The sequence below is a fragment of the Pongo pygmaeus genome, chromosome 14, assembly GCF_028885625.2.
Source record: "Pongo pygmaeus isolate AG05252 chromosome 14, NHGRI_mPonPyg2-v2.0_pri, whole genome shotgun sequence".
Taxonomy (NCBI): domain Eukaryota; kingdom Metazoa; phylum Chordata; class Mammalia; order Primates; family Hominidae; genus Pongo; species Pongo pygmaeus.
Window position 1 is genome coordinate 14,597,216 of NC_072387.2, and position 13,413 is coordinate 14,610,628.

Below are 13,413 nucleotides of genomic sequence, written 5' to 3' on the forward strand. Positions count from 1 at the left end.
GTAGAATGGAGTGGAGTGGACTGGAAGGGAGTGGAGTTGAATGGAATGAAGTTGAATGTAATGGAATTTAATGGAGTGGAGTGGAGTGGAGAGGAATGGAGTGATGTGGAGTGGAAAAGATGGGAATGCAATGGAAAGGAATGGAGTGGATTGGAGTGGAATGGGGTGGAATGGATTGGAATGGAATGGAGTGGAGTGTAGTGGAATGGAGTAGAATGGAATGGAGTGGAGTGTAGTGGAATGGAATGGAATGGAGTGGAGTCGAATGGAGTGGAGAGGAATGTAGTTGAATGGAGTGGAGTTTAATGGATGTAGTTGATTGCAGTCGAATGGAATGGAATGGAATTTAGTGGATTGGAATGTAATGCAGTGCAGTGGGGTGAAGAAGTATGGACTGGAGTGGAGTGCAATGGAGAGGAGTGGAATGTAATGGAGTGGAAGGGATTGTAATGGAAAGGAGTGGAGTGGAGTGCAATGGAGTGGAATGGAATGGAGTGGAGAGGAGTGGAATGGAGTAGAATGGAATGCAGTGGAATTAAATGGAATGGAGTGGAGTGGTGTGCCGTGTAATGGAAAGGAGTGGAGTGGAATGGATCAGAATGGAATGGACTGGAATGTACTGGAATGGAATGGAATGAGTGGAGTACAGTGGAGTGGAGTTGAGCATAGCAGAATTGAATGGAATGGAGTGGAGTGGAATGGAATGGAATGGAAAGGAATGGAGCGGAGTGGAGTGGCAAGGAGTGGGGAGGATTGCAGTGGAGAGGAGTGGAGTGGAAAGGAGTGGAGTGGAGTGGAATGGAATGGTATGGATTAGAGTGGAATGGAATGGAATGGAGTGGAATGGAATGGAATGGAGTGGAGTGGAATGGAATGGAATGGAATGGAATGGAATGGAATGGAATGGAGTGGAGTGGAATGGAATGGAATGGAATGTAGTGTAATGAAATGGAGTGGAGAGGAATGGAGTGCAATGGAATGGAGTGGAGTCGAGTGGAGCAGAATGGATTGAAATCGAGTGAAGTGGAATGGATGGATTCGAATGGAGTGGAGTGGAGTGGTATGGAGTGGAGTGCAGTGGAATGGAATGGATTGGAGTGGAGTGGGATGGAATGGAATGGAGTGTAGTGGAGTGGAATGAAGTGGAATGGAATGGAATGTATTGGAGTGGAGTGGAGTGGAATGAATGGAGTAGACTGGAGTAGAAAGCATTGGAATGGAATGGAAAGGAATGGAGTGGATTGAAGTGGAAAGGAGTTTAGAAGAGGGGAATAGAATGGATTGGAGTGCAGCAAAATGAAATGGAGTAGAGTGAAATGGAATGGAATGGAATGGAATGGAATGGAATGGAAAGCAGTGGAGTGGAGTGGATTGGAGTGGAATTGTTTGTAATGGTGTGGATTGGAGTGGAATGGAAGGGAGTGGAGTGGAAGGGAATGGAGTTGAGGGGAGTGGAGTGCAGTTTAATGGAATGGCATGAAGTGGAGTGGAGTGGAATGGAATGGAGTGGAGTGGAATGGAGTGGAGTTGAGTGGAGTGGAGTGGATGGAGTGGACTGCAGTGGAGTGGAATGGAATGGAGTGGAGTGGAATGGCACGGAATGGAGTGGAATGTTATGTACTGAGTGGAGTGGAGTGGATTGGAATGGAGTGGAGTGGACACGAATGGAGTGGAGTGAAATGGAATGCAGTGGAAAGGAATGGAATTGAATGGAGTGGAAGGGAATGGAGAGTAATGGAGTGGAGTGGACTGGAATGGAGTAAAATGGAAAGGAATGGAATTAAAAGGAACGGTGCGGAACAGAGTGGAGGGGAATGGAATGGATTAGAGTCGAATGGATTAGAATATAATGGAGTGGAGTGCAGTGGAAAAGAATATAATGTAATGGAGAGGACTGGAGTGGAGTATAGTGGAATGGAATGGAATGCAATGGAGTAGAATGGAATGGAGTGGAGTGGAATGGAAAGGAATGGAATAGAGCAGAGTGGAGTGGAATGGAGTGGGGTGGACAGGATGGGAGAGGAGTGGAGTTGAAAGGAGTGGAGTGGAGTGACACGGAAGAGAATGGAGTGTAATGGAACGGAACGGAGAGGAATGGAATGGAATGGAATGTAGTGGAATGGAATGGTGTGGAGTGGAATGGAGTGCAATGGAATGGAGTGGAGTGGAGTAGGGCGGAATGGAATGGAATGAAGTAGAGTGGAATGGAGTAGACTAGAATGGAGTGGAATGGAGTGTTGTGGAGTGGAGTGGAGTGCAGTGGAATGGACTGGAATGGAGTGCAGTGGAATGGAATGGAGAGGAATGGAAAGGAATGTAATGGAGTGGAGTGGAATGGAGTGGAGTAGAATGGAATGGATTGGAGTAGAGTGGAATGGAATGGAATGGTGTGGAATGGAATGGAAGGCAATTGAATGGAATGGAGTGCAGTGAAATGGAATGGAATGGAGTGGAGGGAAATGGAAGGGAATGGAATGCAGAAGAGTGGAGTGGAATGGAGTGGAGTGGAGTGGAAAGGATTGGAATGATATGTAACAGAATGGAATTTAGTGGAGAGGAGTGGAATGGAGTGGCATGGATTGTAGTGAAGGGGAGTGGAGTGGAAAGGAATGGAATGGAACGGAGTGGAGTGGAGTGGAGTGGACTCGAATGGAGTGGAGTGGAATGGAGAGGAGTGTAGTGGAATGGAATGGAATGGAGTGTAGTGGAATGGAGTGGAAAGGAATGGAATGGAACAGAGAGGACTGGAGTGGATGGAGTGGAGTGCTGCGGAATGTAATAGAATGGAGTGGAGTGGAGTGGAATTGAATGGATTGGAGTAGAATGTTATGTGGTAGTGTGGAGTGGAGTGTAATGAAGTGGAGTGCAATGGAATGGATTGAAGTGCAATGGAATTGAATGGAGTGGAATGGAATAGAATGGAATGGTGTGGAGTGGAATGGAATGGGGAATCATGGAAGGGAGTGGAGGTGAATGGAATGGAGTGGAAAGTAATGGAGTGACATTAAATGCATTGGAGGGGAGTGGATTGGATCAGAATGGAATGAAATGGAGAGGAGTAAACTGGAATGGTTTGTGGTGGATTGGAGTGGAGAGGAGTGGAGTGGAAAGGAAAGGGATGGAGTGGAATGGAAAGGAGTAGAGTGTAATGGAATGGAATGGAGGGGAATGGAATGGAATGACATGTAGTGTAATGGAACTTATTGGAGTGGAATGGAATGGAGTTGAGTGGAATGGAATGGAGTGCAAAGGAGTGGAATGGAATGGAGTGGAGTGGAATTGAGTAGAGAGGAATGGAATGGAATGTAATGGAGTGGAATGGAATGGAATGCAATGGAGAGGACTGGAGTGGAATGGAGTGGAGCAGAGTGGTATGGAGTGGAATGGAGTGAAATGGAATGGAATGGAATGTAGAGGAGTGGAGTGGAATGCAGTGGAATGGTTTGGAATGGAGTGGAGTGTAGTAGAATGGAATGGAATGGAATGGAGCAGATTGCAGTGGAATAGAATAGAGTGGAATGAAGTGGAGTGTAGTGGTTGGAGGGGAGTGTTGTGGAATGGAATGGAGTGGAGTGGAGTGGAATTTAGTGGGGTGGACTAGAATGGAGTGGAGTGGAGTAGAACGGAGTGGAACGGAAGGGAATGGAATGGACTTTAGTGTAGTGGAATGGAGTGGAGTGTAATGGAATAGAGTAGAGTGGAATGGAAAGGAATGCAGTGGAATCGAGTGGTGTGGAGTGGAGTGGAGTGGTGTGTAGTGGAATGGAATGAATTGGAATTCATTGGAGTGGAATGTAATGGAGTGGAATGGAATGGAGTGGAGTGGAATGAAATGGAATGGAGTGGAGTGGAATGGAGTGGAATAGAATGGAGTGAAATGGAGTGGAGTGGAGTGGAGCACATAGAGTGGAGTGCAGTGGAATGGAATGGAATGGATTGGAGTGGAGTGGAATGGAATGCAGTGGTGTGGAATGGAATGCATTGGAGTGGAGTGGAGTGGAATGGTGTGGAGTTGACTGGAATGGAGAGGAGTGAAGTGGAATGGAGTACAATGGAAAGGTGTGGAATTAAACGGAATGGAATTGAGTGGAGTGGAGTGGAGAGGAATGGAATGAAGTGAACTTTAAGGGATTGGAATCGAATAGAGTGGAGTGAAATGGAGTGGACACGAGTGGAATTGAATGGAGTGGAGTGGAATGAAAAAGAGTGGAATGGAATGGAGTGGAGTGGATTTGAAAGGAGCGGAATGGAAAGGAATGGAAAAGAGTAGAGTGGAATGGAATGGAGTTTGGTTGAGAGGAGTAGAATGAAGAGACGGGGAAATGAGTGGAGTGGATTGAAATGGAATGGAATAGAGTGGATTATAATGTAATGGAAGGGAGTGGAATGGAACCGAAAGGAATGTAGTGGAATGAAAAGGAGTGGAGTGGAATGCAGTGCAATGGAATGGGGTGGACTGGAGTATAGTGGAGGGGAGTGCAGTGGAATGGAATGGAACGGAATGGAGGGGAGTGGAATGGAATGGAGTGGAGTGCAATGGAATGTGGTGGAATGGAATGTAGTTTAGTGGAATGAAATGTAGTGGAATGGAAAGGAATGGAAGGGAGTGGAGAAGAATGGAGTGGAGTGGAATGGAGAAGAGTGGAATGGAATGGAATGGTGACGAGTGGAATGCAGTGGAATGGAATGGGGTGCAATAGAGTGGAGTGTAGTTGTTGGAGTGGGATGAAGTGGAATGAAATGGAATGGAGTGGAGTGGAATGGAATGGAGTGGAGTAGAATGGAACGTAGTAGAGTGCAGTGGAGTGGAATGGAATGAAGTGGATCGGACTGGAATGGAGTTGAGTGGAGTGGAATGGAGTGGAATGGAATGGAATGTAAAGGAGTGGAGTAGAGTGGAGTGGAATGGAGTGGAGTGGAGTAGAAAGGATTGGAATGGAATGGAATGGAGTGGAGTGTAATGGAATGTAATAGAATGGAGCAGAGTGGAGCGGAATGGAGTAGAGTGGAGTGGAAAGTATTGGAATGGAATGCAACGGAATGGAATTTAGTGGAGTGGAGTGGAATGGAGTGGAATGGATTGGAATGGAGTGGAATGGAATGGAATGGAATGGAGTGGACTGGAGTGGAATGGAGTGGAGTGCAATGGAGTGGAGTGTAGTGGAATGGAATGGAGTGGAGTGGAGTGGAATGGACTGGAAAGGAATGGAGTGGAATGGAGTGAACTGGAGTTGATGGTGTGGAGTGCAGCGGAATGGAATAGAATGGAGTGTAGTGGAGTGGAATTGAATGGAGTTTAGTAGAATGTTATGTAGTGGAGTGGAGTGGAGTGGAGTGGAATTAAGTGGATTGGACTGGAATGGAGTGAAGTGGAGTGTAATTGAATGGAGTGGAATGGAATAGAATGGAATGGAGTGGAGAGGAGTGGAATGGAGTGGACTGGAATGGAGTGGGGTGGATTGGAATGGAGTGGAATGGAATGGAGTGGAATGGAATGCAGTGGAATTAAATGGAATGGAGTGTAGTGGATTGGAATGGAATGGAATGGAGAGGATTGGAGTGGAGTGGAGTGGAGTGGGGTGGATTGGAGGGGAGAGGAGTGGAGTGGATAGGAATGGAGTGGAGTGGAATTGAATGGTGTGGAGTGGAGTCGAGTGGGGTGGATTGGAGGGGAGAGGAGTGGAGTGGATAGGAATGGAGTGGAGTGGAATTGAATGGTGTGGAGTGCAGTGGAACGGAATGGAATGGAGTGGAAAGAAAAGGAATGGGATGTAGTTTAATATAATTTAGTGGAGTGGAATGGAATCGAGTTGAGTAGCATGGAATGGAGTGCAATGGAATGGAATGGAATGGAGTGGAGTGCAATGGAGTTGATGGAATAGAACTGAGTGGAGTGGAATGGTTTGGATTAGAGTGGTACGGAATGGAATGTAGCGAAATGGAATGGAAAGTAGAGGAGTGGAGTGGAATGCATTGGAATGGTTTGCAATGGAGTGGAGTGGATTGGAATGGAATGGAGCGGAATGGAGTGGAAAGAAATGGATTGGAATGGACTGGAGTGGAGTGGATGGTGTGGAGTGCAGTGGCATGGAATGGAATGGAACGGAGTGGAGTGGACTGGAATGGAACGGAGTGGAGTGGACTGGAATGGAATGGAGTGGAGTGGATTGGAATTAATGGAGTGGACTAGAATGTAGCAAAGTGACGTGGAATGGAGTGGAGTGGAATGGAATGGAATGGAGTTTAGTGTAGTGGAATGGAGTGGAGTGGAATGGATTGGAGCGGTGTGGAATAGAATGGAATGGAGTGGAATGGGGTGGTGTGGAATGGAATGGAGTGGAAAGGGGTGGTGTGGAGTGGAGTGGAATGGAATGGACTGGAATGGATTGGAGTGGAATGGCATGGAGTGGAATGGAATGGAGTGGAATGGAATGGAATGGAATTGAGTGGAGTGATGGGGAATGGAGGGGAGTGGAATGGAGCAGAGTGGAATGGAACTGAGTGGAGTGGAGGGGATTGGAGAGGAGTGGAATGGAGCAGAGTGGGGTTGAATGTAAAGGAATTGGGTGGAGCAGAATGGAATCGAAAGGAATGGAGTGGAGTATAGTGGAACTGAGTGGAGTGAAATGTAGTGGAGTAGAGTGGAATGGAATGGAATGGGGTGGAGTGGATTGGAGTGGAATGGAGTGGAGTTTAGTGGATGGAGGGTGCGTGCTGCGGAATGGAATGGAATGTATTGGAGTGGAGTGGAATGGAATGGAGTGGAGTGAAATGGAATGTAGTGGAGTGGAGTGGAGTGGTGTGGAATGGCGTGGAGTTGACTGGAATGGAGTGGAGTGAAGTGGTGTGCAGTGGAATGGAGTGGAGTGGAGTGGAAAAGATTGTAATGGAATGGAATGGAGTGGAATGGAGTGCAGTTTAGCAAAGTGGAATGGAATGGAATGGAGTGTACTTGAATGGAATGGAGTAGAGTGGAAAGGAATGGAATGGAGTGGAATGAAATGGAATGAATTGTAATGGAGTGGAGTGGAGTGCAGTATAGTGGAATGGAAAGGAATTGAATGTAGTGGAGTGGAATAGAAAGGAATGGAATGGAGCAGAATGGAGTGGAATGGAGTTGGGTGGAATGGAGTGGAGAGGAGTGGAGTGGAGAGGATTGGAGTGGAGTGGAATGGAATGGAATGGAGTGGAATGGAAAGGAATGGAAGGTAGTGGAATGGAATGGATTGAAGTGGAATGGAGTATAATGGAATGGAGTGGAGTAGAGTGGAGCTAAATGGAATGGAAGGGAGTGGAATGGAATGGAGTGGAATGGAGTGGTGTGGAGTGGAGAGGTCTGGAGTGCAGTGGAATGGAATGGATTGGAATAGAGTGGAGTGGAAAGTAATGGAGTGGAATGGAAAGGAATGTAATGAAGTGGAGTGGAACGGAGTGGAGTGTAATGGAATGGAGTGGATTGGAATGGAATGGAGGAGAGAGGAATGGAATGGAATCGAGTGGAATGGAATGGTAGGCAATTGAATGAAGTGGAGTGGAGTGGAATGGAAAGGAATGGAGTGAGATGGAATGGAATGGAATGAAATGGAGCATATTTGAGTGGATTGGAATGGAATGGAGTGGGATGGAATGCAATCGAATGAAATGGAGCGTATTGGAGTAGAATGGAGTGGAATGGAAAGGATTGGAATGGAAAGGAACAGAATGGAATGTAGTGGAGTGGAGTGGAATGGAGTGGAATGGACTGGAATTGAGTGTAGTGTAGTGGAATGGAATGGAATGGAATGCAATGGAGTGGAGTGGAGTGGAATTGAGTGGAGTGGAATGGAGTGGAGTGTTGAGGAATGGAAAGGCACGGAGTAGGGAGGAATGGAGTGGAATGGAGTGGATGGAGTGGAGGGCAGCGGAAAGTAATAGAATGAAAGGGTGTGGAGTGGAATTGAATGGAGTGGAGTAGAAAATAATGTAGTGGAGTGGAGTGGGGTGGAGTTTACTGGAGTAGAGTTGACTGGAAAGGAGTGGAGTGGAGTGCAATTGAATGAAGTGGAATGGAATGGAATGGAATTGAATGGAGTGGAGTGGAATGGAGTGGAGTGGAGTGAAATGGAGTGGAATGGAATATAGTGGAATTAAGTGGAATGGAGTGAAGTGGATTGGGACTGAATGGAAAGGAATTGAAAGGAGAGGAGTGGAATGGAGTGGGGTGGATTTGAGTAGAGAGGAGTGGAGTGGAAGGGAATGAAGTGGAGTCGAGTGGAATGGAGTGGAGTGGAGTGGAATGGAATGGAATGGGGTGGAATGGAATGGAATTTAGTGTAATGGAATGGAATGGAGTGTAATGCAATGGATTGGAGTGTAATGGAATAGAGAGCAATGGAATGGAAAGGAATGGAGTGGAGTGGAATGGAGTGGAATGTAAAGGAATGGAGTGGAGTTGAACGGATTGGATTAGAGTGGTATGGAATGGAATGGAATGGAATGGAATGGAATGTAGAGGAGTGGAGTGGAATGCAGTGGAATGCTTTCGAATGGAGTGGAGTGGAATGGAATGAAATGGAATGGAATGTAGCGGGCTTGAGTGAAATGGAGTGGAATGCAATGGAGTGGAATGGAGTGCAGTACAGTGGACGGAGGGTATTGCAGTGTAATGTAATGTAATGGAATGGATTGGAGTGGAATGGAATGCAGTGGAGAGGAGAGGAGTGGAGAGGAATGGAGAGGAGTGTACTGGAATGGACTTGAGTGGACTGGGTGGAGTGGAATGGGATGGAATAGAGTGGAGTGGTTGAATGGTGTGGAATGGAATTTAGTGGAGTGGAGTGGAATGGAATGGAGTAGAGTAGAGAGCAATGGAGTGGCGTGGAGTCAAATGGAGTTTAGTGGACTGGAATGGAGTGGAATCGAATGGAATGGAATTAAATGGAATGCAGTTGAATGGAGTGGAGTGGAGAGGAGTGGAATGGAGAGCAGTGGAATGGATTGGAATCGATTGGAGTGGAGTGCAATGGAATGGAATGGAGTGGAGTGGAGTTGATTGGACTGGAATAGAGTGGAATTGACTTGAATGGAGTGCATTGAAGGGGAGTGGAATGGAATGGAATGGAGTGGAGAGGAGTGGAATGGATTCAAAGGGAGTGGAGTAGAGAGTAATGGAATGGAATAGAATGGAGGGGAGGTGAGTTGATTGTACTGGAGTAGAATGGAATGGACTTGAATGGAGTGGAATAGAGTGGAGTGGAATGAGGTGGTATGGAGTGGAATGGAGTGGAGTGGAGTGGAGTGCAATGGAATGGAATTGAATGGAATGGAGTGGAGTGGAATTGAATGGAGCAGAATGCAAAGGAATGTAGTGGAGTGGAGCGGAGTGGAATGGAGTCTATTGGAATTGAGTGAAGTGGAGTGGAATGGAGTAGAGTGGAATTGAATGGAATGCAATGAAGTGGAATGGAATGGAATGCAAAGGAGAGGAGGGGAGTGGAATGCAGTTGAGTGGTGTGGAATGGAGTGGAATGAAATAGAGAGGAATAGAGTGGAGTGCCATGGATGGAGTGGAGTGGAATGGAAGGTAGTGGAGTGTATTGGAGTGGAATGGAGTGGAGTGGACTGGAATGGAGTGGAGTGGAATGGAATGGAGTGGAATGGACTGGAATGGAATGTAAAGGAGTGAACTGAAGGGAAATGGAGTGGAGTGGAATTACTCCATTCCAGTCCATTCCACTCCTTTCCACTCCACTCCACTCAATTCCACTGCATTCCCCTCCATTCCACTCCAGTCCTTTCCACTCCATTCCACCCCACTCCGCTCCATTCCATTTCATTTCATTCCATTCCACTCAATTCCACTCCACTCCATTCCACTCTATTCCACTCCATTCCACTCCATTAAATTCCACTACATTCCACTCCACTCCATTCCATTCCATTCTGCTTCACTCCACTCGACTCCATTCCATTGCACTCCATTCCACTCCACTCCATTCCATTTTATTCCTCTCCACTCCACTCCATTTCATTTCTCTCCACTCCAATCTTTTCCAATCCACTCCACTCAACTCCACTCCAACCCACTGCATTCCATTCAACGCTACTCCATTCCATTCAATTCTATTCCAATCCATTCTACTCCAATCCATTCCATTCCATTCCCCCTCAATCCATTCCTCTCCATTCCATTGCACTCCATTCCTCTCCAATCCATTCCATTCAACTCCATTCCTTTCCATTGATTCCATTGCGTTTCTTTCCATTCCACTCCATTCCGTTTTACTCAACTCCAGTTCATTCCACTCCACTCCACTACACCCCACTCCATTCCACTCAACTCTACTCCATTCCATTCCATTCCATTCCATTCCACTCCACTCCATTCCACTCCATTCCACTCCATTGCAGGCCACTCCAATCCACTGCCCTCCATTGCATTCCACTCCACTATATTCCATTGCATTTCAATCCACTCCACTCCTTTTATTCCACTCCATTCCACGGAATTTCATTCCATTCCATTCCATTCCTTTCCACTCCATTCCGTTCCACTCCAATCCATTCCTTTCGAGTCCACTCCACTCCACTCCTCCCCATTCCATTGCTTTCCACTCTACTCCATTACATTCCATTCCATTATACTCCGTTCCATTCCACTCCATTCCGCTCCACTCCATTCCAGTCCACTCCACTCCATTCCAGTTCACTGATGTTCACTGCACTGCATTCCTTTCCATTCCACTTCAATCCACTTCACTCTCCTCCATTGCACTCCTTTCCACTCCATTCCACTCCACTCCATTCCACTGCATTCAACTCCCTTCCACTCCATTCCAGTCCACTCCACTCCCCTCCACTCCCTTATATTCCCTTCCACTACATTCCACTGAACTCCATTTTATTTCAATCTGTTCCTATCCACTCCATTCCATTCCACTCCACTCTACTCAACTCCACTCCACTCCATTCCATTCTATTCCAATCATTTCCACTCAATTCCACTCCACAACACTCCACTCGACTCCACTCAATTGGAGTCCACTCCATTCAATTCCATTCCATTCCATTCCATTTCACTCCACTCCAAGCAATTCCAATCCATTCAGCTCCATTCTACTCAACACCCCATTCCATTCCATTCCAATCCACTCCATTCCATTCCACTCCACTCCATTCCACTCCAGTAAACTCCATTCCACTCCGGTACACTCCACTGCACTCTATCTGATTCCATTCCACTGCACTCCACTCAATTTCATTCCAAACCATTCCACTCCATTCCACTCCACTCCACTCAATGCCATTCAGCTACGTTCCATTCCATTCGACACCTCTCCACTCCATTACAGTCCATTCCCTTCCAATCCACTCCACTCCCTTCCAAACCACTCCACTCCATTCCATTCCACTCCACCCCACTCCATTCCACTACACTCCGCTCGATTCCATTCCATTCCATTAGACTCCACTCCACACCACTCCATTGCATTCCACTCTACTCCACTCCATTGCATTAAATTCCACTTCACTTCACTCCATTCCATTCCAATCCACTCAACTCCATTCCACTCCACTCCACTCCAATATATTCCTTTCCAGTGCACTCCACTCCACTCCATTCCTTTCCATTCCATTGCACTCCACTCCATTCCACTCCACTCCACTCCACTCCATTGAATTGAATTCCACTCCACTCCACTCTGTTCCGTTTATTTCCCCTCCATTCCTTTCAACTCCATTCCACTCCACTGCACTCCACTCAATTCCATTCCATTCCACTCCTCTCTACCTCACTCCACTCCATTCCATTCCATTCCACTCTTCTTCACTCGACTCCATTCCAATGCTCTCTATTGCATTCCTCCCCATTCCATTCCAGTCCACTCCATTCCACTCCAGTACACTCCATTCCACTCCATCCCATTCCATTCCAGTCCATTTCTTTCCACTCTACTCTGCTACAATCCATTCCATACCACGCCCCTGCACTCCACTCCACACCATTCCACTTCACACCATTCCACTCTTCTCCATTCCACTCCACTGCACTACACTGCACTTCACTTCATTCCACTCCACTACATTCCATTCCAGTCAATTCCATTCCACTCCAGTCCACTCCATTCCACTCCATTCCACTCCACTCCACTCCATTCCACTCCATTCCACTCCACTCCGCTCCTTTCCAATCCACTCCACTCCATTTCAATCCATTTCATTCAGTTCCATTCCACTCCATTCCCTTCCAATGCACTGTACTCCATTCCACTCCACTCCATTCCACTCCACTCCATTCCATTCCTTTCCATTCAACTGAATTCCACTCCACTCCACTCAACCCCATTCAACTCCACTCCATTCCATTCCATTCCATTCAATTCCACTGCATTAGAGTCCAGTCAACTCTGTTCCAATCCACTCCACTCCATTCCATTCCACTCATCTCCAGTCCACAACATTCCATTCCACTCCACTCTATTCAATTCCACTCCACTCCATTCCATTCCATTGAACTCCACTCCATTCCATTCCACTCAACTCCAGTCCACTACATTCCATTCCACTCCACTCTATTCAATTCCACTCCACTCCATTCCATTCCATTGCACTCCGCTCCATCCACTCCACTCCACTCCGTTCCACTCCATTCCATTCCACTCCACTCCATTCTATTCCATTTCACTCCACTACACTGAATTCCACTCCAATCCATTCGACTCTACTCTGCTCCATTCCATTCCATTCCATTCCACTCCACTCCATTCCATTCCATTCTACTGTACTCCTTTCCAATCCAATCTACTCTGTTCCATTCCATTCCACTACATTTCCCTCTACTGCATTCCATTCCATTTCATTCCACACCACTGCATTCCGTTCCACTCCACTCCACATCTCTCCATTCCAATGCTTTGTACTCCATTCCACTCCACTCCACTCCATTCCATTCCTGTCAATTCCTTTCCAGGCCATTCCATTCCATTCCACTCTACTCAATTCCACTCCACTCCATTCCAATCCTCTCTATTCAATTCCATTCCATTACACTCGATTCTAGTCCCCTTCACTCCACTCCACTCCATTCCTTTCTTTCCACTATACTCCACTCTACTACATTTCACTCCATTCCACTACTTTGCTTTCCATTCCACCCCACTCAATTCCATTCCATTCCAATATATTCCATTCCATTCCACTCCACTCCACTCCATTCCATTCTGCTGTACTAAACTCCATTCCACTCCACTTCACTCCAACCCACTCCACTCCATTCCATTCCACTCTACTCCATTCCATTCCATTCCATTCCATTCTACTCCACTCCATTCCACTGCATTCCACTCAATTCCACTCCATTCCATTCCTTTCCATTCCATTCTACTCCACTCCATTCCACTGCATTCCACTCAATTCCACTCCATTCCATTCCAG